Consider the following 26,451-nt stretch of genomic DNA (forward strand, 5'->3'; position numbering starts at 1 on the left):
ATAATAACTCACTACTTAAAAATTGCTGGGAAAACTGGAAAATAATGTCAGAAATGTTTCTAATTAAAGAACAACATATTAAAATTCTATATATAAACTTAATCTAAAATTATTGAATTAAAATTATCTTTACAATTATATCAAAAATAAAACAATAATGCTCCTCTAATGCTCCTCTATGCTTAAACAAATGAAATGGTAACAACTATCTTAATGAAACAGTTCTTTCAAAGTCATGGCACATATTCATCATATGAAAAAATCAAATCTTTCAACATAAATGAAACACTATCTAACTTTATTAGTATCACTCAGATCCGTCACTTTCCTTGCCACTACAAAAAGGATCACTAAAAACATTTTTTGCACATGTGGATCCTTTTGCCTTTTTTCTGATCACTTTTAATACGGACCCAATAAAGACAATGCAGAATCAAAGATTCTGCAGTTTTATAGCCCTTTGGGTGTAGTTATAAAATGCCCTCCAGAAAATATGAATCAGTTTATAACTCCACCAATAATGCTTTAGTGTTCCAGTTTTCCCACATCTATTCTAACACTTATCATTTTCTTTTCCTATCATTTTAGCTAATCTGATATGTGAAAAGTCACCTCTCAGTGTTGTCTTAATTTGCATTTCTCTAATCAATAATTCTTTAGAGCATTTTTATATGACTATGGAGATGGCTTTAATTTATTTATCTGAAAATTCTCTATTCATATCCTTTGACTATTTATCAATAGGGGAATGACTTGTACTCTTACAAAATTGAGTAAGTTCTCTATATATTTTAGAAATAAGAAATTATCAGAAGCTATAAAATTTCACCTGCAGCTTTTTTTTCCCTTCTAATTTTGGTTGCAGGTTTTATTTGTGCAAAACTTTTTTTTTTATTTAATGTAATCAACATTATCTATTTTGCATTTCATAATGTTCTCTACTTCTTTAGTCATAAATTCTTCCCTTCCCCACAGATATGACAGATAGACTATCCCTTGCCCTCTGAAGATGCTTATTAATTTGACCTAATTTGTATCATTCCCCTCATCTACCATATAAATCCCTCTCAAAAGTCATAAATAGATTAGTCTAGCATGACCTATTGTCCTATGATTTACTAAGACATTTTGGTTCATTGCAATTATTATTTCCTTTTCTAGACATATATTCAACATTCCTTTAAACATATATTTTACAATTTTACCAGAAACATAAATCAAGTTTAGCTTAGAGTTTGTGGATTCCAATCAGTTTCCATAAAGAAAAGACCATACCCCATACCAAAAGAAGGTCAAAATGGATACATGATTTGGACAGGAACATTGGATACATCAGTAACAAGATTATATGATGATTTCTGATGGATGTGACTCTTTTCAACAGTGAGGTGATTCAGGCCAGTTCCAATAGTTTTGTAATGGAGAGAGTCATCTGCACCAGGGAGAGAACTATGGGGACTGAGTATGGTTAACAACATATTATTTTCACTTTGTTGTTATTAGTGTTGCAAGCATTTTGTTTTCTTTCTCGTTTATTTTTTCTTTTTGATCTGATTTTTCTTGTGTTGCATGATAATTGTGGAAATTTGTATAGAATTGCACATTTAACATATATTGGATTGTTTGCCTTCTAGAAAAGAGATTTAGGAGAAGGAAGGAAGAAAAATATTTGGAATATAAGGTCTTGTAAGGATGGTTGTTGAAAATTATCAATGCATGAGTTTTTTAAAATAAAAAGCTTTGTAAGAAAAAAAAAAAAAAAAGTATGTGTTTCAACTTCCCATATGGGTATATACACAATTCAGATCCATTGAATGCTTTATATTTTCTTTTTGCTCTTTATCCTTTTAGGCTTTTCTTGTTCCTTGATATTGGATATCTATTTTGTAGCTATTATTCAACTCTGGTATTCTTATAAAAGCTTGAAATTCCTCTATTTCATTGAGTGACTGTTTTTCCCCTTGAAAGATTATGCTTAATTTTTCCAGAGAGTGATTCTTAGTTGTAATTCTAGATCTTTTAACTTCCAGAATACCATGTTTATTGATCCCTTATTTTTCATTGTTGCAGTTGCTAATATTTGAGTAATCCTAATAGTGGCTGCCCAATATTTGAGTTATTTCTTTAGAGTCTATTGCAGTATTTTTTCCTTAACCTGAAAGTTTTGTAACCTAGCTTTGTTTCTTGGATATTTTACTTATGAATTTCTTTCCTGAGGTGATTGTTAGCTTTTTTCAATGTTTATTTTGCCATTTGGTTCAAGGATATCAAAACAATTTTCTCTGAAAATTTCTTGAAAGATACTGGTAAGGTCCTCCTGTGATTATAGTTTTCAAGTAATCCAGTAATTTGACACTATTTTTCCTGCATCTATTTTTCAAGTAAGTTGTTTTTCCAATGTGTTATTTTATATCTTAATTTCACATCTGTAAAAAAAAAAAGTACAATTTACATATTTGAGTTTTGAATTTGTTTGATTCATTTTTGCTGTCTTATAGAGTCATTAGCTCCCAGTTTCCCAATTTTAACTTTTAAGAAGTTGTCTCAGTTTGCGATTGTATTTTTTTTTTTTTTTTGGTCCATTAGTACTCTTCAAGTACTTCATCAAGTACAACAATTAGTACTGTTGTTTTTTTGTTTTTGTTTTCCATTTGCTTTCCTATTTGGTCAATTCTACTTTTTAAGCAGTTGATTTTTCCCCCAACATGTTGAGTCTTTTTTTTTCATAATTCTCTTGTATTACTCTGATTTTTTCCAATTTTTCTTGTATATTTCTTATATGAAACTTAAATTCCTTTTAAAGCTTTTCCATAAGTTTTTTGGGCTTGAGACCACTTCCCATTCTCTTTGTGGTTTTGTCCATAAGCGTTCTGACATTGCTGTCTTCTTCTGAGTTTGTGTCTTGCTCTTTCTTGTCACCATTCTAGATGTACATTCAACATTCCTTTAAACATATATTTTAGAATTTTACCAGAAACATAAATCAAGTTTAGCCTAAAGTTTGTGGATTCCAATCAGTTTCCATAAAGAAAAGACCATACCCCATACCAAAAGAAGGTCAAAATGGATACATGATTTGGACAGGAACATTTGATACATCAGTAACAAGATTATATGATGGATTCTCTGGTAAGAATTTTTCTCCATATCTATTTTGGCCTTTTTAGTTTCTTTTAATATTTAATATTTAAACTCCCAGGGCACTGTGTATTGTGTATTATCTCAGACTTCTTATGCCAGGGACTGCAAGCCCTGAATATTTAACTGCTGCTCTACTGCAGGAAAAGAGAGGATATCACTGGAGGCTATATTGGGTTGACAGTTTACCTGGTGCTAAACTGGGTTGTTTATTTAGGGGTACACCTAGGATTAGCATCTAGCTGTTTGTCTATGGCTTTGCTAAAGGTCAGGATAAATTCTCAGAGTTGGAATCTGCCCATTCCCAAACTATGCTGACATATGGGGAAGATCCTGGATTTGGCTTTTGTCTGTTTCACTACACTGGGCTTAGGATCTCCTGCTGTTTTGTTGAAATGGGACTTCTTGCTGGCTTTTTGGGACACTTCTTGACCTGAACTGCATTCCCCTTTTACTGAAGTGAGCAGATGTTTCTTTCCAATGTTCTAAGCTTTCTTAGGCAAAATGATAGTTTCAATTTTTTTTTTTTCTGGTTCTGCTGTTCCAGGATTTGCTTTGAAATGCTATTTGTGGCTGTTTGGAGGTTAATATGAGAAGATTCTGAAAGTTTACTGCTCACTCTACCATTTTGACTCCCTGAAATTATGTGTAAAGATTTCTAGTGGTTAATCATAAAGTCAATTTTTGATAACACCAAACCACTGTCATGATTTTAGTAGTCTGTAGGCTACATAAAGAGCTATACAATGTTTTGCAGCAGGTCTAGGTCCATTAGAACTTATCAATCAGATTTCTTTTTTATTTGCTTAGAAGAATGGTAATAAACTTCTTCAGGTTACTGTACATTATCATGACTATATGTTTGAAAGGGGCAGGTAGTATTAATCTATTTAGGATGTTAAAAAATGTGCTTTTTAAAAAAGTCAGTAACCGTCTTGGTGGGTCAATAAAATAGTTCCAAAAAGTAATCTGTTTCTTTTATAATCTCCTTTCAAAGTTCGGTCCTGGGGAAACAGGAAAGGGAGAAGATTTTAAAAATAGAATATGAAAGGCTAACAATTAGGAGACTTGGGTTCTAGTAAATGCTTTACCACTATTAGAGATCAGGGAAGAGATAGGGACAAAGAAGAATATATAGTAGCAATAAGGCTTAATGAGGACTGAAAACCTATGCCTTCGTCTTTCTTATTTCCTTCAGCTAAGCAATTATGTGTTCAAGTCCATTCTTCATACTAGCCACTGCTACCACCTTTATGCTCTTAAGAGCATTTTTACTTTTCTAGGGGATGCTTTAATCAGTTTCAGAACATGGTATAGAGACAAACACTGAGAAGGAGACATCACAGGATCAAAACCATTTGGTGATGAAAGATACCTCATATGTTAATCTCATCATTTTCTCTTTTGTTACAAATATGAAAAATAAAGCCAATAAAAGTAAAAGGTTTCCTCACAATAGCACAGAAAACAGCAGAACCAGTTCTAGAAACTGATTTGCCACACTTATACCCAAGTGCTTATACTTCTATTATCAACAGTAACAAAGTAGGACTGAGCATAAATTTGTAGCAGAAGGAAAAAAGGTTTGGACTTAGAGGTCAAATGAACCTGGGTTCAAATAGTTCCTTTCAATCCATTTGTACAAAGCAATTGAAATTTGTGGCGTGTGTGTGTGTGTGTGTGTGTGTGTGTGTAGAGGCAAAGAAATGGAAATTGAGGAAATGCCTATTGATTGGGGAATGGCTGAACAGGTTGTAATATGTGATTGTTATAGGAATACTATTCTGCTTTAATAAATGATGAGCAAAATGGAAATTCTTATATGAAGTGATGCATAGTGAAGTGAACAGAACTAGAATAGTGTATATAGTAACTACAATATTGTAACAATAATCAACAGCAAAATACTTAGCTAGACTGATCAAGGTGATGATCCAAAACAATTTCAAAATACTTCAAAAAAAATTCTGTCCACCTACAAAGAGATTCGAGTATACTTTTAATTTTATTTCTTTGTTTTTCTTCTTTTGATGTTGTTGTGGTCATTTGTGTATATGTGTGTGTATATATTTTCTTTTGTGATGTGGTTATATGGAAATATATGTTGAAAGAAAATAAAGATAATAAATATTAAACCACACAAACTTTTTTTTTTAATATTTAGTCCACAAACAAATGGCTTTGCTTTCTGGCTCTATTTGTTCATTTGTGAAATAAGGATATTGCCTAAAGAAATTTCCTCACAAGATCAAAGAAGCTAGTGAGTAAGGTTGTCTAGTATGTAGACTGTGGGGCATTGTGTAGCATGCAGTAAATCTGAAAAAAAGTTTGGAGCCAGGCTATATACTCAGGTCTGATTCAGGGCTAGCTACATCTTCTGCGAAAAGAAGTATACCTTGGTAACAAGCAAACAATAATCTGTTTCTTTATGTAGTGTATCCTATTCCATGTAAAGATCAGAAAAAATGATATATCTAAAAAAGGAATTTCCACCTCTGTTCTCTAAACATTTTTATTATTTAAACCCTCATATATTACTTATATATTAAGCTATAATCTAGTTATTGGCACATGCTTTGTTTTATTTTAATTTCTGTTATTATATTCCTTGAATCTTACATACACTAATGGGTCTGGGGATCCCATTGATTCTTAAAAGATACAGATTAGAATCTATTCAAACTTAATCTCTTATTACTAATTTCTTCCTATTAATCTACCTTAAAGTGTTTATTTAATGACCTGGGAGTCTTCCCCTGTCACATCTTGCATGTAATTAGTATTTAATGTCCAGCAAATGAAGTATAAAATAATTTAAGCTTTTTCCAGAAAAGTACACATGCCTAGAAAAAAAAAAAATAAAGTGTGCAACCTATGATGAAAACATTCACACAGTTGGTTAGTATTTTGTTTTATTAAGAAATATCAAGATACAAGAATCTTGAAAACAAAGTTGGGGATGAAATCATGATTTAAAGAATGTAAAAATTATTAAGAAATATAACTTCTTAAAATTTAGATATGGTATTGTTTTCCTGGATGATTCATCTAATTCCAAGAAAACTGCACATGAATATAATTATAGGTAATACGGGCAATTACATATGTGTGTAAACATGTGCTTTAAATTCCATTTAAATTAAGTTACTTTCCAAGTGTTAATTAACTAGATGTATGAAAATTTTATTATAATTTGGCCTCTGGCACTATAAAATTCATCAACATTCTTATTTAATCTTCTATTTGTTTTTATTGAAGATTCATAAATATGGTTAGATGATAATACCTAGCTCCTTAAATTCTTTCCATGACTTGGAAACCTCCATAACTTTGAGTTAATAATTCCTACAACACCATAAGCATAATATAAACAAAATGAATAGGTCCCTGATATGAGACCAAATGGAATAAGGTTGATTTCCCCCTATCCATATACTGGTCCATATAGTGGATCACACTGTAGAGATTTTTGACATAATCAAAGCAAGATAGAGACAGTATTACTAATAACAGCTAAAAGAGCATAGTTTTTTGCTCTATTTATAACAAAGAAAAGTGTTTCAGCTAATAATGTCAGCACAAACTAAGTTTCAGTGGAAATTCTGAAAGGTATGTAAAAGAAAAAATTCTCTCTAAGGTTTATCTATTTACAAATATTTATATAATGCTGAATACTATATATTAAATTTGCAAATGACTGGATGATAAAACACATTATGCCAATGGGACCAAAATATCTAAACACTAACTTAATAGTGATATGATATTGTTTTGAAATTTATGTTACATTGGCTTTTTGTGGAAGTATTCTTTGAAATTAATTCTGTTCTATTCTTTTAATATGAATTGTTTTCCTTCCAGAGTACTTGAAAAATCTCCTGAGATAATGGAGTTCACACTCTCTAAATTGAGGCAAGGCAGATACTAAGCCATTTTAAATAAAATGAAATCTAACCTTTAAAAATCCTTCAAAAGAATATAATTATGCAGTCCCCTTCAATTCTTCCATCCTATTCAAAAAGACTATTTCATAGATTGGCATGCATACACTTTTTCTATTTTTTGAGTGACTTAGGGTATTGTTTTTTCTTCTTAAAAAATAAATGTGTGCTAATTAAAATAAGGTATTGGCCAGTGAGAGTCTGGGCCTAGGGAGCCTGAATGTATGCTATGTCTAGTGTAATCCCACATGTGCACTTCAGTGCATGTGCAAGCATTTTATAATTCACCATTGCTTCCTAGGTAATGATGGACAGTTTGAGCCCAACTGGGTATGCTTACAAAAGGCACCAACTAAACAAATCAAACTTTTCCTCCCTGGCTGTATTTGAAAGTGAGACCAATATGTATTAAGCCTTTGGGTAAATAAGAGTAAAGGTGTCAAACCTTTATATCTTTACTCAGACAGTAACTTGTAAGTGCACCACCTTGCTCCTGCTTTTGTTTCTCTTTAGTTTATTATTTCTTGTTCTTAGATAAAGAGAAGTATTGGTGACAGTCAGGACTTTGTAAACTTTAAAAGGTCAGAAGAGCAAGCTGTTAGAGTTTCAGGACATAAATTCCAGCAGTCACTTAATAGGCATTTATTAGATAAATGCAGCTATCCCTTCCACATTAAGATTTTCCCCATCGTGGCTTTTCTATATTGCCAATGTAAGAAATTAAATGGGACTTTGGGGAGTTTTATGGAAGCCACAGATGACACAGAGCCTATGACCATAAACTTAATCAAAATTTTCCAAAAAGGTAATGAAAAAATCCTATTAAAAAAAAGCAAAGAAAGAGAGAGAGAGAGAGAGAGAGAGAGAGAGAGAGAGAGAAAGAAAGAAAGAAAGAAAGAAAGAAAGAAAGAAAGAAAGAAAGAAAGAAAGAAAGAAAGAAAGAAAGAAAGAAAGAAAAAGAAAATTCAGACTTTTCTGGCATGAAAGGAGATCCAAAAATTTTACATGCATTTTCTAGGTCATGGAAGTATGGTGTCCCTAGCCCCTGCAATATTGAAAGATAATTTAATTATATACCAGACACTATATTCAGCATTGGAGACAGAAATGAAAGTCATCAACAGCCTGAGAATTTGCCATTGATAGAGCCATGTAGATCCATGTGAGGCATCAGTACAAATCTAAGGAGTGATGCCATTGATTCAACATAGTAGTGGAAACCCGTAACCAAGATAGCATGTTCTACTTCTTAGAGGCAGCAGACCTAGTAATGATTAGTGATTGTCCAGCCACTTCAATAGAAATGAAATGCATACAATATGCATGCATACACACACACACACACACACACACACACACACACACATGTATGGAGACATAAAAGTATATAATACAGATAGGGCATATATGCATACATACATATGTTTGTATTTATGGACACACTTATGTATATGCATACTTGTGTATTTTTAAAAATATGTTTCTTTTTTCCTTTCCTCTACACTTTTCTTTTGTTTAAAGATGAATAAAGACAATCTCTATAAAAGAGTTATTCAAACTTTAAGTAAGTGGTGGAATGTGGCAACAGCCAAGACTTCCATGGAAGGTGATTACAATCTCACATAAGAAGGCACAAAAAACTGTTTTATATGGGAAAAAATGTTGTAGGCATGCATTCTCAGATTCCTAGACACCAAGTTATGTTATTAAATGAACAAAACTGGTAGAATTGATTTTCCATCCATGTGTTCATTTTTTCTCTCCCACTGGTCCCCAAAATGTGTCAGTTTTCAAGTTGTAGCACAAGATGAATTTGATCAGTTTGTTTGCTTTCCTGAACATATATCTGTCATTTGGGTACCACTAAATACTTTAAAATCAATTTAATTGTGGAAGGATGGCCATATATTGTAACCTAGAAGAGTCTACTTTCTACATAACCATAGACATCTTAAAAATGCAACAAAAGGAACAATGATCAGGAAAACCAAAGACAACCAGTAATAAATACTCTCAGCTAGTCTAAGAGTACAGAAAATGATTGCTAGAAATCTGTGCATTTGAGGAGCAGGAAACGAGTTAAAGTAGACCATGGAAAGTATGGTCCAGCCTCACAGCAAGACATGGTACAGGCCACATAGAAAATGTCAGGATGTCCTATCAATCTCCACTTCAGAAGATTAGGTCAGATCAGAGCTCAGGATAGCAAGGGGCATTCAGGTGCTTAATTTCTATCTATAATAGGAAACTGCATAGTCGGATGGTTATTGTTATGTGGGGTGATTCAAAAATTACCCTATCTGCATCAGAGATAGGGCTAGATGTCCAATCAATCCATAATCAAATCAGCAAAAAGACCAACTGAGCCCAACCAAGTATCCAGGCAAATTGGATCTGAAGGACTGCATGGGGAAACATCAGACAATTCCTCAGAAAACATGGCTGAAGCTTAAATAATGAATTATACAAAAAGTGGAGCTTGCTCATATCACCCAGGATTATGGGAGCAAAGAATGACTCACTTTCATGTTTCTACTTCAGAAATGAAATTGGATGTCTGAGGAAACATAAGAAAAGCATTTACATACACACACGCACATACACACAAATAGACACACACCCCACTCAATAAATTCTTTGGACTAAGAAAAGTACAAATGTTGAATCCAAAGGAAGAAAATTAATCCATAAGTTCAAGCAAAACCTTGTAGAATAGATATCCTGGACACAAGGACTAGAAGAGTACCTAGGTAAAAAATGGGTGAAATAGTGAATGAGAAAAAAATGGGCAAGTTGATAAAATACAGAACAGATGGTGGTAAACAGAATCCAAAAACAACACCAAAAACTTAGAATGGGTCAAATTGAAAATTAAAGTGATATCATTTAAAAAGAAATATTGAAACAAAATGAAGACTTAAAAAATGCTTGCATATGTAAATAAGAATCATAACAGTACCTAAATATTGTGAATTCCCCCTTTCAAAAATAAAAACAAAATCCAAAACTATAAGCAACAATATGAATGAAAAGTATTCTTCCATTTTTAAATCAGAGGACAAACTAAAAATAGAAAGAATGCATGAAATTCCAAAATGAAAATTTTGAGAAATGCCATTGACAAAATCTGATGCTTCTAGTTAGAAGGAATAATACTATAAGCAACAACAACAACAAAAAGTACAAATAATAAGAACCATAACCCAGAGGGTGGAGCCAAAAAGGCAGAGAGTACACATGCTCTCCTACTACCCTCACACTAATTACAAAATTCAGCCTTTGAAATAGTGCTTGACTGCTAGAATCCATTAATATTTGGAGTGCAGCAAATTACCAGAAAGAGACCCCAAAATGAAAACTCCAAGAATATTATAGGTAAATGTCAGAACTATCAGACCAAGGAAAAATATTACAAGCAGCCAGAAAAAAAAAATCAAATACTGAAGAGCCACAATAAGGATTACTCAGGATCTAACAGCTTCCACATTAAAGGATTGAAGGGCTTATAATCTGATATCCTGAAAGGCAAGGAATGTGGAATGGTAACCTAGGATAAACTACCCCAATAAGCTGAAGATTTTCTTCCAGGGAAGAAGATGGGCATTCAATGAAATAGGTGAATTCCATTTATTTCTGATGAAAAAAACAGAGCTAAACAAACAAACAAAAAAATTAAACTCCAAATATAGGACTGAAGAGAAGCATAAAAAGAACTCTTGAGAACTGTATTTGTGTTATGGGTATACATAGACAGTGCATGTATAATTTTATTTTACTGTTATAATATAAAAAAGGAACTAGAAGTGGAAAGGGGATTGTATCAGAAAAAGAGAAAAGTGGAAATAAAAAAAGGGAAATTACATCCCATGAAGAGGCAAAGTAAATCTATTGTATCTAAAGGAAAGAAGGGATGGGGATGAACATTGTGTGAACCTTACTCTCATCAGATTTGGCTCAAAGAGAAAATATTAGCCATATTTGGTTTACAGAGAAACTTGTCTCATCTTATTGAAAAGTGGGAGGGGAAAGGCCAAAAGGGAAGGGCTAGGCTAAATAGAAGGGAAAACAGAATTAGGGGAAAGGTATAAGAAAGGGGGAGGGACTCTAAGGGGAAGAAATTCCAAAGAAGGAGGGCTGCTTGAGGCAAGTGGTATTAATTTAATAAATTAAATACTGGGTTAGGGGGTAAGGAGAAAAGGAAAGAGAAAAGTATAATATGGGCATAATAAGATGTTGTGAAATACAGAATTAGTAGTTTTAACTGTAAATGTTAATGGGGTGAATTTTCCCATAAAACATAAGCAGATAGCAGACTGGATTAAAAATCACAAGACTACAATATATTATTTACAGGAAACAGATTTAAAGTGAGGTGATACATACAGAGTAAAGGTAAAAGGCTGGAGCAGGACCTGTTATGTTTCTGGTAAAGTAAAAAAAAGCAAGAATAGCCATCCTGATCTCAGATGAAACAAAAGCAAAAAATGATCTAATTAAAAGAGAAGAAAGAAACTGTATTTTGCTAAAGGGTACAATATATGATGAAACAATATCAATACTAAACATATATTAAGTGGTATAGCATCTAAATTCCTAGTTCTATCAAAGAAGTTCTACTAGATTCCTTTTATGATACAGACATGGTACTAATAAATAAACCAGGTAAAATGAACATAGAGAAAGAAAAATATAGACCAATCTTCCTAATGAATATTGATGCAAAAATCTTAAATAAAATATTAGCAAAGTGATTACAAAAAAAAAAAAAATCCCCAGGATAATACATACATCACCAAGTAGGATTTATATTAGGAATGTAGGGCTAATTCAATATTAGGAAAACGATTAGCATAATTAATTATATCAATGACCAAATTAACAAAAAACATATAATCATATCAATAGATGCAGAAAAAGGATTTGATAAAATCCAACACCATTGCTATTAAAAACACTAGAGAGTATAGGAATAAATGGACTTTTCCTTAAAATAGTCAGTGGTATCTGTAAGCATAAACCATCAGTAAGCATCCTATGTATAGGATAAACTGGAACAATTCCCTATAAAATCAGGAGTGAAAAAAGGTTGCCCACTATTACCATTACTATTCAACATTGTATTAGAAATGCTAGCTTTGACAATAAGAGATGAAAAAAGATTAAAGAAATTAGAGTAGGTAACAAGGAAAGAAAATTATCACTCTTTGCAGATGATATGATGCTATACTTAGAGAACTCCAGAGAATCAACTAAAAATTATTAGGAATAATCCACAACTTTAGCAAAATTTCAGGATGCAAAATATAACCCCATAAATCATCAGTAGTTTTATATATTCTAAACAAAGTCTAGCAGCAAGAGAAAAAAAAATCCCATTGAAAAATAACTGTCAAAAGTATACAATATTTGGGAATTTATCTAAGGGAAAGTTAGGAACTATATGAAGTGTTGCACATATGTTAGTTCACTTGTTAAAGTAGAGGAGGGATTGGAATATTATATTGCAAAAGAAGAATATTAAAGACCTATAACCAAAAAGTATTCTAATTGATAAATTTGAATATAGCAATACAGAGGGAGGGAAATGGACCTTTTCTAAAATAGAGACTCTCTAAGCATTCTTGGGTGGGGGAGAAATAAAGCCCATACTGAGAGAATACTTGATCTAGAAATTTAGGAGATAAGAGAATGTTACAACAGTACACATATTTATCCACTTTTTAGGTACTATATGAAGATTTTTTTGTGTGTGTTAATGGAGGAGAAATAATAACTTTCCTAGTATAGCCCTAATGTCAGAAAATTAAGTAAGATATATAGAAAGCCTTGGAATGGTTTTATTTTGTGTTGACGGTCCTAGAAAAAGGAGGGAAAGTAAATTTCATGATATTATATTGAATATTATATATTGGAGAAATCCCTATGTTGGGAGAGTATACATTTCCCATAATAATTATTTATGAGATTAAGAGTACAAAAATACATAGGAAAGAGTTGTGGTTAAGACAAAATATGAGCTTCAATTTTATCTGAATACAAAAAAGTAAGTCAGGATCCATTTATAAAAAATTTATAAAAAATAATTCACACATGTACACATTGTTTGTCCTTTATTCTCAGAGAATCATGACATCAAGGATGTGATGCCATGACATGCAAGTGAATTGGATTTAAGTGAGGGAAGGTTGTGTAAGGTCACTTGCCTTACATTCCCCTCCAGATCCATCTGGGTTCAGTGGCCATTATGGATCAGGATAACTAGAAATGGCCCTAGCTGCAGTGGGAGATCCGGGCCTTTTTAAGCTAAAATCTTCAACAACACATACAGTGATAGTAATAAATAAATGCACTAAAATAAACAGAATTTAAAAAAAAAAAAGGTAAGGAGAAAAGGAAATGTTTAAGAAGGGGAGCAAGAATATTCTTAAGCAAAATGAATTCTAAAATCAGAAGAAGAAATGAGAAATTGGAACCAAAATTAAAAAACAAAAACAAAGCAAAAACCTGGAATCAGAAGGAAAGTAAGAAGAGAAAAGAGAGGAATGTTAACATAATATTTAATATGTAGATCTTATGTATTAGACAAATAATTCATTTTTAACCCCTCCCCCCATTAAAGAGAGAAGAGGAAATAAAACTACAAAATGAAAAGAAGGAAGGAAATACATAATGATAAATCATGATATTGAATGTTAACATGATGAACTAATCCACAACATGGACGATACTAACAGAATAGATTAACCAATAGCTTACAATAATGAATTAGTTTACAAGAAAAGGCCATAAAATATTTATTATGCTTCTGATTAACTAAAAAAAAAAAAGAACAATCATGATTTCAGAAAAAAAATTAATGAAAAAATGAAAATAGACAACAAGGAAATATATTTTTTACATATATTTAAATAAAGAAAATTCATATCAATAGAAAAAACATAAAATGTGTTTTATTATGTCCATAATAGCATATTGCTAACATACTTATTGAAAAAAATTGAAAAATAAATAGGCAATAAAACTAATATTGGGGAGTTAGAATATGCATCATTCATATTTACACATATTTAAAAAATGATAAAGAAATAATTAAATGTATTGAATAAAAGTGTAAATAATTATAATAAAGAGACCTATTCTGATTACTGAAGGAAAATATAAAAACACTCTTTAACACTTGAACATAAATTCACATATTTACAAAAATTGCCATGTGTTGAAAGAGACTTTATAAATAAATGGAGATATATTAAACATATGCTTTACTGACAATGACATAAAATATATGTATAAAATAGAAGATCTTTTAAGATAAGGTTAAAGTAATTAAAGACTAAATAACAATTCTAAAGCATTAGTACTCAAAGAATTATGCATAGAAATAAATGAAAGCTTATTAAAATAAATTATTAGATAATATACCAAACTTAAAATTTTTACTACTAAAAGCTTTTATTAAAATTAAAGAACAGCCTATTAATTAGGTAGGCAACATATTTAAAAGTTAACAAAAAATCAAAAAAAAAAAAAATTACCTGAGTAATTTCAAATTAACATGAAAGTGATATTCTGAAAATCAAAGAAAGGAGTAAGAAAATTTATACTACATAAAATGGATACATAAACTAGGAACATTGTTAAGATAAAAGCTTATCTGATGTATGTATGGTGGAGAGTATTCAGGAGGACCTAAATTCTTCATAACAAAAATGAAAATAAAATTCATAAGAAATAAAATGGACTTTCAAATAAATTACCAATTTTTCTTTGCCAAATAAACAAACAAGCCACACATTAACAGTAGAAAATTATTTTGACAAAATCAAAGAAAGAATTTGAAAAAATTATAAATTAGCTCAAAAGGAAAAAAAAAGTAAACCCAGGAACAATTTACAAATGAATTCTATCAAATATTCAAAAAAACATATTGTAATATCATGATTTGTCAAGTGAAAAAAATTAATCAAAATAACCTTTCCAGTCTCATACATATAGATATTGTCTGAAAATCAGAAAAAGAAAAAGAAAGTCCACTGTACATAATGAATACTTATGGAAAAAAACATCAGATACAAAATTAATAAATAAATAATAATCAATAAAACAATAAAATGATTTCACTATGATACCTTTGGGGTTGTTTCATGACTGGTTCAACATAAGGAAAATATAAATATAATAAATTATAATAATAAAAATAATATAAAATTTCATTATTATATCAATAGTTATTAAAAATGTTTTATATTCAATACCAGTTTCTGTTAAAAGCATTGAACAACAGAGTAACAAATTAGTTTTTCATTCAGATTTTTAAGTAACATCTATATAAAGCATAGGAGTTAATGTTCTATGTAATTCAAAAAAGTTGAAGACATTTATATTAAGATGAAGGGTAAAGCAAAAATGTCCATCATGATTTCCATGGAGCAACAAAACAAGCAAAAATAATCAAAAGAGTAAGCATTAATAAAGAGCACAAAAGAAAAAATAAACTATCATTTTTGCAAATAATGAGATAGTCTAACCAGAAATAACAAAATTAATTAAAACAACAAATTTAGGAATTTTACATGATTTAAAATAAATCTGTATATTTCATAAAGACTTTAACATTAAAATTTAGAAAGTGATAGAAAAATAAATTTTACCAAAAAAAAAAATTGCAAGTTCATACACCAAAACATACCTCAACCTATATGAATGTAATGAAAATAACATTTTTCAAGAAATAAAGATTAATTCATTAGATGGATATTAATTACTCATGGATGGAGCCTGATTATATAATAAAATGTCAGTATTATATAAATTATTTAGCTTAGTGCCATACCTAACTACCAAAAATTTATTCTATAGGAAAGATTGAAGGAAAGAATGAAGGGAGGAAGGAAGTGAGGGAGAAAAGGAAGAAGGGAAAAAAGAATAAAAGACTATTAAAGAACATTTTTCAAAATTGGAAACCAAAGGACAGAAGAAGCTTTAAAAAAAGTCAGATGAATAGGACAGTTTTGAGTCTATAGAATGATCTTATTCCAATTTTAAAAAGACAAGCAAGATGAATGAAACACCTACAGTTTCAGGTACAATTGTTATTTTTTCCATTCATATGCACACATATATCCACATTTATGCAAATTCCTATATTGTTTGGTGTTTATTCAATTGAGATAAAAAATAAAACTCTTTTTGAAAAATGATTTTTTTTTTCTGTTTCACAAGGCATTAGTAGGTACTGAAGATACAAAGAAAAAAATTTTAAGCAGTCTAGGCCCATAAATAACTAACATGCTATTGGGAGATACAAATTATAAACAAGTAAAGAAACACAAGATAATTAGGTAAGAAGGAACACAAGACAGCACAACCAATCGAGCAGATAAAGTAAGATTTAGGAAATGGCAATTCACTTGGTTTTATAAAAAAAGTTAAAAATTAGAGATTTGCTCAGGTCTTCAGAAGTTCTGAGTATTTGTATTTGGGCATGTAGAATCATAGGGACTACTACAAAATATAGCCCTTGGCTGGTTCTCCTATAACCTGGAATAACTTTTTTTTCTGGATAGAAAACCTAGTTTAGGCTTTTGGTTATTTACAAAAATACTTTGAGATCTACACATCTATTCTTTAGTACTGTGCCTTATATTGTTCAAAATTCATCAACATTAAAGATCTTTTCATTCAATCATCTTTTTGTTCTTAAAATGTCAAATTCTCTATTTATTATGACATCAAATATAAGTCTCTTTATCTGATGTTAAGACCCAAGCCATGTCCTACCTTTCCTTTCAAATCTTTTTTAATTGACTTTCTAAAAATTCTCACATCCTCTGATTTACTACAACATTTATGTTCTTTAACACTAAAATATATACTATATGGTCTTGTGCTTTCTTCTTTCAGGAAGTTACTTTTGTGTTTGTTCTCACTTACATTAACCCTCCTTAAGGGCAGAAGCTTTGATTTATATTTTTTTTGTATCCCGTCAATATGTGATGGCGAAAATTGATATTAAATCATCTAAAAAGGATGAAATTGCTCCTATCATGTAAGGAAATGTGAAGAACCATCAATACTATTTATTTTTTGTGTCATGGGAAACACATGAATGCATGGAAGAATTGTACTGAACTAAGAGTCAGAAAACTTAGGTTTTAGTCCCCATCCTTCCACTAATTTAGCTATGTGATCTCACATGCAAAAATGAGATCAAATTAGATCATTAAATGAAAAAGTATTTCATGAATGTCTATTATGTGTCTACAGATATGATAGGCTTTGGGGAAATACACATAAATGTGAAATAATAGTCCTTTCTCTGAGAAGCTTATATTACCTTTTTTGCTTCTTTTTAAAATTTTGAACTTAGTTATCAAGAGACACAAACATATAAATGTCCAAAGAAGAAGAAGAATGTAGCTGACATTCTAACATAATAAATCATATATAGGTAAATAAAAAACATATACAAAATAAGTAAAGTATATAAAAAATAAAAATAAATACTTTATAAGAGGAAGGGCACTATCATTTGGCAGGACCAGAAAAGGCCTTATGCAGAACTTAGCATTTGAGATGAATCTTAAAGAAAATTAAGGATTCCAAGAGAAGAAAGTAAGAAAGAATTATCCTAGTCAAAGAGGCAAATCAGTGAAAAGTCATGGAAGCAGGAGATGAGAGTATCATGTCTAAAGAAGCTAAAGACTTTTAACTCCAACCTTTAATAATATTCTCAAATTCAATACATGTCTGTTTGTCTCAGTCATATATTCACCTTTTAACTAAGCATCCTATCAAGGTCCTAGTTAGTATCAAAGAACATTTATAGATATCAAAAGAACATTTAGCTCTGAGAATTAATAATTAATAAATTCCTGAACATTATATATGAAAATGTATTGATAATTTCCTTAGTTTAGTTGAGAGGGGGAAATGTACTGAAATTATAGGGTGGGAATAGAAAGAAAAAAAATAATTTTCTTTCAGAATGATCACAAGGCAAATTGTTCCTTTGACTATTTAAGCTCACATTGTTTTGTAAATATGTTGTAAAATTCTTTCTGGTTGAAAATAGTGAAAAGTAAATCATCCTGATGCCATAGCCTGCAGTGGGAACAAAATGAGTCTTAAATACGAGTGTTTGCTGTTATTGCTTCTTCTGCAGAGGTTGGAGTGTAGACAAGCTTCTACTAATTTCTCTTTACTCAGTGCAAATTCAGAGTATAAAAGTAGACAACTGATATAAAATCAACTAAATATTCTGTACTATTGCCACTTCTCTGCCATGATTTACTCTCCTAATAAAACACAACTCCATATTTTCTATTTTCAATGTGGAAAATATAAACGATACACGCTGCAGAAAATGAGGAGGGAAGGAAGGAGGCCATTGTATCTGAGAATCTGAGCTTCTAAGGTTCATTGCAGACTCTGGTAGTGTGAACTAACTCAAATACCTTGTAATATGGGTGAGAAGAGATATGAAACATTGTATCATTGCTTTAAAATATGTAATTGGTTATACAGTTTCATCTTAATCAAAGAGTTAAGCTTGCTAACATTATGCTCCATAATATAAATGTGGTTATCTACTCTGTTCATTTGGATAGTTTCCATGAGTCTTAAGATAATTTCTGTCATAACGTAAATATTGTTCATGGCTTATTCTCAACAAAGCAGTGAATTCTTCCTCTTCTTAATAGTTATTTGTGCATGTTATATGTTAGACAGGAGTAAAGGTTTTTGTGAGATGTGACTATACTCCAATTGCTATTTTAATTTGCTTTGTTCCCAGTTCTCTCACTCTGGAGATTGATAGAATAATGTAATAATTTAATTTACCAACCACCTGGTCCCTCAACCAACCTAAATTCTGTTTTTTTCAAGATTCTCTGGTGATTGGCACTAAGTATACTCCCTTAGGTTAACAATTCACCATTCTTAGGACATACCTCTAGGTAAAAAGAGATTTAAGTAATACAGATATGTACGTTTTCCACTTTACTTTGTTTTGACTCAAGAAGCCTTTATTATTAAACTTTGTTCCTCCTTAGCCAGGGATATATAAATGAACAATTGAGAGTTAGTAATTCTTTCAGTCATTTACCATTGAATTACACTTTTAAGTGGTATTTATAAGAACTGTGATTTATTTGAAGGCAAAATGATACATATGAATAAGTTTTGATGTCTCCTTTTTCCTCTTTCCAAACTCTATCCAGAGAGATTAATCTTCCTGATGCATAAACTACTCAAAATGTTTCCTTGTAGTTATTAAAAAGATCAAACACCTTGCCCAGGTATTCAAGGTCTTCTGTAATATAATGTTATCTTTTTAGCCTATGGTTTGAGTAATTTATGTTCTAGACTAATTTGAATATTCATTGTTTCCTCTACTTTGCCTAGGATTTTCGACTGGACTACATTTATTCATATTTTTTGTTCTTGTATTTGAAAATCCATCTCTTGAATTCCTACTCATATTTTAAAGGCCAAATCAAATGTTACCTTTCTGAGGCATCTTTCCTTTTTAAACTTTCTGTATCAATTCCATGTATTAATAACTTTTGTTCATGTATTTCTTAATGAATATTATTTTGTTTGAGGTAGTGTGCCCTGTACTACTCATATTTATTATTGTATGTGTTCTATTTCTCTATACAATCTATGAATCCCATGAAGGAGGGACTGTCTTCAAATGAAAAAATCATTCATTAGTTATGTACTATATATAAAGTATACTTTATACTGAGCAATTGGGGATATGAATAATTTTAAAAGCAGTTTTTACCCTCAAGATATTTGAATTATATAAACATTTTATTTATTTAAAACTGTTACAGTTTTCAGCATCCAATTTTCAATCCAACTTGCGAAAAACATGGTTACATAGCATATTTTCTTATATGCATATAAGTTTTATTTACTCTTCTTTAGCTAGAGCAATTAAATTCTTCTGTTATTGTGCCCAATATCTGAGCTGTTTCTCATAGCAATAACATTTTGTAGCTTGGTGACTGATGTTTTGTAAGTGTCCTTGAAAAGTCTTTCACTTCTTCCTGAAATTTGTCACAATTTTAATAATAGCAATTTTGCTTAATCTTTTCTAGTGCTCATAGAAAAAAAAAAAAGATGCTGAGAATTGTGCTTCTGACTTGATGATAGATTTGAATTCTAAATAAAACTTTTGTTTTCATGGTTTTGTTCACATTGAGATTGCATTCTTTTCCTATTAAAATAACATTAGCTATTGATTCTTTCTCAGTATTAGAATAGCAATTTAGCAATGTAAAGAAAACAATTGATGGAAAATGAATATCGTATGTTGTAGAAATTTCTGATCAAAGTTTTTCTACTTAGAAAACAAAACAGAAACTATTTTAACCTAACTTAATCTTGATAGATATATTCAGATAGAATTCTGAAAGATAATTCTTCCTGAATTTTTAACCTAATGAATACATTTCTCTGATTGATGGTGTTGAAACCTTTTTGTATCTGAGGAAATAAGTAAAGCAGAAATACTCCATGAATATTATGGAATCCTAACTATTGTAATTTAGGGAAATATGGGATTCAGATCTCTGAGTGTAGGCATCTTTCCATGTGGGAAAACATGGTAATGGTTTGCAACTTACTCTTAGAAGATTCCCTAAAATTTTGAAGTTAAGTCACTTTAACATGGTCATTGATCTGATTATGTGTCTTCAACAAAAGTAGACATTGGCAGAATAATTGTTATTATTTTAAAGATCTATCTGTTGTACCAGGTAGAGGGCCAGGCATAAATCAGGAAGATGTTAGTTAAACTATGACCTCAGACACTTCAGAACTGGGTGACTTTGAGCAAGTCATTAAATCTCTGCCTCAGTTGTCTCATCTTTTAAATGGAGTACTAATAGTATTTACATCTCATTATCGTTATATTATTATTGTTGTTATAAACACAATGTTAAATATATAATATATTATTATTGTAGCAAAAATAATAGGTGATTATATTTTTCCTCAAGTACTAGAGGATGTCTATGAGAGTAAAGTTAGTTCTAAGGTTATCATTCTTTTGTTGCTGACTATTTCATAAGTTGGAACTGTCAGCACAACTAGATGAAAAGTAAACCAGACAGAATAATCAGCAGTTAAAAGGGCTCACAGTGTTTAGGTCTTGCTATGAAAGCCAAGAGGCAGATAAAGAGGCACAATGGCCATAAAAATAAAAAGATCTTTCCTGGTGGTGAAATATGAGGAGATCAAGTCAGAAAGCCATCCCATGTCTCTTAAACAAAGACTCAGGTTCTTTCAGAGATGGGAACCACCAGACAAGAGAATAAGAGGGGACTGACAAGACTGAGAAATTAAATGTTTAGGAATTCCCAAATTCATCCTATCAGCACTCTAAAGTGGAGGGATTAGGTGACTCCCTGTCCTTAGGAAGCAAATTGTAAGTAGATCCTTTCCAATACAAAGTTAAGCTAGTTGCTAGAGAAGTTTAATTGAAATGGGAGGACCCCCAGGAGTATCCCTCTGGAGGGTTTGTCTAATGGAGTCAATACTGAAATACTTCCTGCTTTTAACTTCTATGACTATGAGGAAGTAAATTTGTTTGCCAGGTGCAATTTTGTCCTTCCTTCTTGAATAGGAACAAGGTCAGGGAGGTAATGCCATGACATGCAAGTGACTGGATTTAAGTGAGGGAGCACTAAACTTCTGCAAAATATAGGTGTAATGAATAAATTTAGGGTTTAGAGTCAGGAAGAATTATCTTCCATAGTTCAAATCTGGTCTTAGACATTTGGTATCTGTGTGACCCTGGGGAAGTCACTTACCACTGCTTGATTCTAATCATACTTTTCATGTCCTTGTTTTGTTTTTTTTTTTTTTTTTTTTTTTTTTTTTTTTTTTTTTTTTTTTTTTTTTTTGGTAAAGATATAGAATAGTTTATTATTTCTTTTTCCAGCATTTCACAGATAAAGAACTGACACTAACAAAATTAAGTTACTTCCTCAGGGTCACTTATTTTTCCTATCTCAGTGTTTACAATAAATACCACAAATAGGGTCACAAAGAATCTGACAAAACTGAATATTAGGAAAGAATACTGTCTTTGTTCCTTTTTGGTGGCTGAATTCCCTCTTCAGCTGATCTAGGAAGCTGGAAATCTGTTAGGGAAAGGTGACATTTCTAAAATACATAAATTCTATAAGTTAGATTTATTCAGCCATTTTAAGACCTCGCACATCCTAAGTCCATTCTGTTTGGGAGATCAATTAGCTCCTGTTTTCAATGTAGAACCTCAGGAGAAATACTTCAGAATTTAGTTCTCAGTGCCTGCCCAATACCTTTGCACAATATCCTTCCCAACATAGACACAGCCACACAACTATATAGGTATGACCTAATCAGTTGTTGAAAATCAGTCCAGATATTGAGGCATTTGTTGTTTGAGCAAATACTAATATCGATGCAAACAGACACTCTAGGAATGGGGGTAGAAATCACAAGAGCCTACTACCCTCTTAGATGGGCAAAGGAGAATGACATGGATTTCATCAGGATGCTTTGGGTGTGATTCCTAGAATTTGCAGTTGCTAAGTTATAGACAGCCAATAAGAATGTTTTTAAAACAATAAGAATGCTTTTAAAACTTTATTAAACTGGGAAATTACAACACTAGTGCCCTAGGAAACTTTTAGCTTCGCCCAAGTTTGAAAAATTCTCTAATTCCCCTGTCTCATTTGTATCATTCCAGGGAGGTTACAGAGGATGATATTTAGAGTGCAAGTGCTGTACAAGTTCAGTATTTGTGCAGGCCCTTTTCTAAGCATGTTACTAGTCAAATGGAAACCCTTTTAAGCTATCTGAATCATCCTATATGATTAGAACCATTTAATTTTTTGTCCCCAAGAAATCAAATATTTAATTTCTGAGTGACAGATAGAGTGGAATCTAGAGTACTTCATATATCAGATCCCCCCATAATAATGCCATGTTTTGTATAAGAAAGGAAGATTATACTTGGAACTTTACAGTGGACTACAAGGAGCTAAATAAATTATCATGTCTATATCTACAACAGTTCCTAATCTCAGTGTTGTAGGCCAAATAATCCAAGCACAGAGAAAATGATATGGAATTATTAACTTTGTCAATACTTAAAACAAATATTTTTAATTCCATAGCAATGTCAGCTACAATTTGCCTGAACCTTGAATTTTCATTGTCCTTCCCTAGAGAGATCTGAATTTTCCTTCATACTGCCACATTATAGTGGACAGAGATTTTAAAAAGATCTCTTTTTTGAGGACATTGGTTTATATCACTACATTGATGAAATAATGTTGACTGAGTCAGACTAGACAACATTCAGAGAAATTCTAAGTCGTATGATGACTTGTATAAGGGAAAAGGGGTAAGGCGTTAAGAAAATCCAGCAAGAGAGCTAGATGGCACCAGAATTGGAGTTAGGAGGACCTGAGTTCAAATCTGACCTCAGACACTTTACACTTCCTAGTTGCCTGGTTCTTGGCAATCACTTAAGCCTAATGACCTTGTCAAGGGTTAAAAAAAAAAAAGAAAATGAAAAAGAAAATCCAGGGTCCAGTCTACCTCAGAGTAATATAGTAATGAGGGAAATCCCAGAGAATTCTAGAAACAATATAGAATAATACATTGATATTTTCTTTCCCATGATCTAAGAATCTATTGGATTCTTGAGATTTTGGAATCTAAACAGTGGAATCAATATGTAAGAAGTGAGGCCCAAAATAATCCACAGTTCTGGCAGATATAAAATAGGCTGTCCTGCAGATTCCCATCTAAATCTTTTATGACCTTACAAAATCCAAGTTTCTGGAGTTATCTGTTTATAAAAGACCAGACTATGTAGAACCTTTAGCAGGCACCATGGGAGTTCAAATTAAACCACTGGTTTGGATTTGGAGCTTTAAGTTTCCAGAGTTGATAATCACTATCCAGCTTTTGAAAAGCAATTGTTTGCCTCTTACTAGTTGTTACTAAACAGATGACACTGGATCATAACTCTCCCTTTGTGTGTAATTGCCTTTTTTAGTTGTGTAATATAACATGGTCCCCCTAGAGCACAGGAAACTTCTATTGCTAAATGGAAATTATATATTAGAAATCATATTTCCTAAGCTGTTCTGGTGTTAGTGCTCTTCACAAACAGATGGTAACTATGCTAGAGAGTGAAGTCTCCATTCCAGACTCTGGAATCCTGCCTTATACATTCCCACCTACAAAGACCTGGCTCCTGAAAAAATGTCATCTTAACTGGCTATTCAATGATTCCATCTGCTCCAAGAATCATATGCAACTTGACCTCAATAGCAATTAATTTGATCATAGAATATGCCATGGCAAATTTTTCCATTTCTTTATGAATCATGTTGGGAGAGAAAAATCAGAACAAAAGGGAAAAACAAAAAGGAAAAAAATTACAACAGAAGAAAAAAAACAGAAATTACATCTAAGAATTTTTTTTCAGTAGAAATGATTGACAGCTGTTAGAGTTCAAATGTTGGAGTTTGTTCTCAGAGGACAGCCGGTTTAGAGGCTTAGAGCCCTTCGGATGTCTCCAAATCCAAAGGTTCTGTCCTTCAGCCTCTGCCTCTGCCTTCTTCTGCCTCCAACAGAGATGGAAGATCTCTCTTATCTCCTTCTGGGGGGCCCAGGCACCAATTTGCCGCGGAGAGAGGGCTTCTGGCGTAGCTCCACTGAAGTCCGTCAAAAGTGTTCTCTGCAGCAGAGTCGTTTCTCTCGAGTCCAGCTCGATCAGCCAGCCAAGAGGAAAAAATGTATTCTGCCATAGATCCTTCATCGCTGGCTTTTTATCTGCCTCTTCTGAGAGAATGGGATTATGGGTTTTCTCCCATAGTGCTCTCTGGCCCAATGACTTTAAGGGAGGTGTGAACTCTCTTGAAGTTAGAAAGTGTACTTTGTGAAGCTAGCATACTTGTGGAGTCCAATGAGTAAAGGTGGGAACACAAGCCTTGTCTTGATTAGTTCTACTTAGTACCTTGTTTCAGGTTCTGGCCAAAACAACTTCTTGTAAGATTAGATCAACTCTAATTACTTAGCAGTTAGTAAGGATTCCAACATCTCCCCCTTTCTTTTGTTTTAAAACATAGGGGGTTTCTGAGGGGGTACACATAAATCCATCAATATGGGCCAGAACTTTGTAACAGATATACATGGTATACATAAATCCGTCAATATGGGAGGCATTATACATAATTTACATGAGCACATAGCAATATAACACAGGCTAGTAGTAATGTAACAAATAACAAGAATCAATCTGAAAATTTACACATGTCCATAAGTCCTAGAAACAGTCCAATAGGATTCCATTGTCCATTAGTTCATGTGCCAGGAATCTAATAATTCTTATGAGCACAATCAGCAACAGAACCACCCGATATTTCTTGGGTCTTCTCCTTTGTTTCAAGGGTCTGCTCCATCTTTCTGCGATGGACAAGGCGAATGCGGCTCGTAGGCACCCATCTGATTCCTTCTCCACCTGTAGAGATGCAAGCAAATCCTCTCCCCCAAGCAGTTAGCCTATCTGGTCCCTTCCATTCACCACTTTCTGGGTCTCTCCACATCACCTGGCGATTATCTAAGGATAGTGGAGCTGCTCGCACTGGACACTGCTCTTCTGGTGGGTTATAAAACCTGTCTGCTGGAGCCAGTGCATCTTTATCAAAGATTAAAAAATTAATGGTATAGAGAACTAAATTTAGAAGTTCTCTAGGGTTACCCGTGGCTCCCCCTTTCTTTTGTTTTTGGAGGAGTGTCTTAATGTCTCTGTTTCTTCTTTCTACTATTGCTTGACCTTGAGGATTAAAGGGTATGCCAGTAGTGTGTAAAATCTTATACTGTGCACAAAAGTGTTCAAAATGTTTGGAGGTATATGCCGGTCCATTATCTGTTTTTATTTCTTGTGGCACACCCATAATTGCGAATGCTTGAATGAGGAATTCAGTGACCACTCGGGCTGTCTCTTTTGCTGCTGGTATGGCAAAAGTGAATCCTGAAAAGGTGTCTACCACAACGTGGATAAAAGACAGACGACCAAAAGATTTATAATGAGTCACATCCATTTGCCAGATTTCATTGGGTCTCAAACCACGAGGGTTCTTCCCTGGAGGCAGTGTAGGAGCGTGGAAGGGAAGGCAAGCTGTACAGCTTTTCACTATGCTCCTAGCTTCTTCTTTTGTAATCCCAAACTGTAAACGCAAAGCTCGAGCAGCCTGATGGTATTTAGAATGGGATTCCTGGGCCTCCTGAAATAAAGGCGTACTGGCCAACATAGTTAAAAGGCTATCTGCCTTTGAATTTCCATCAAAAATAG

Source organism: Antechinus flavipes, chromosome 1 (assembly GCF_016432865.1).
Source record: "Antechinus flavipes isolate AdamAnt ecotype Samford, QLD, Australia chromosome 1, AdamAnt_v2, whole genome shotgun sequence".
Classification (NCBI taxonomy): domain Eukaryota; kingdom Metazoa; phylum Chordata; class Mammalia; order Dasyuromorphia; family Dasyuridae; genus Antechinus; species Antechinus flavipes.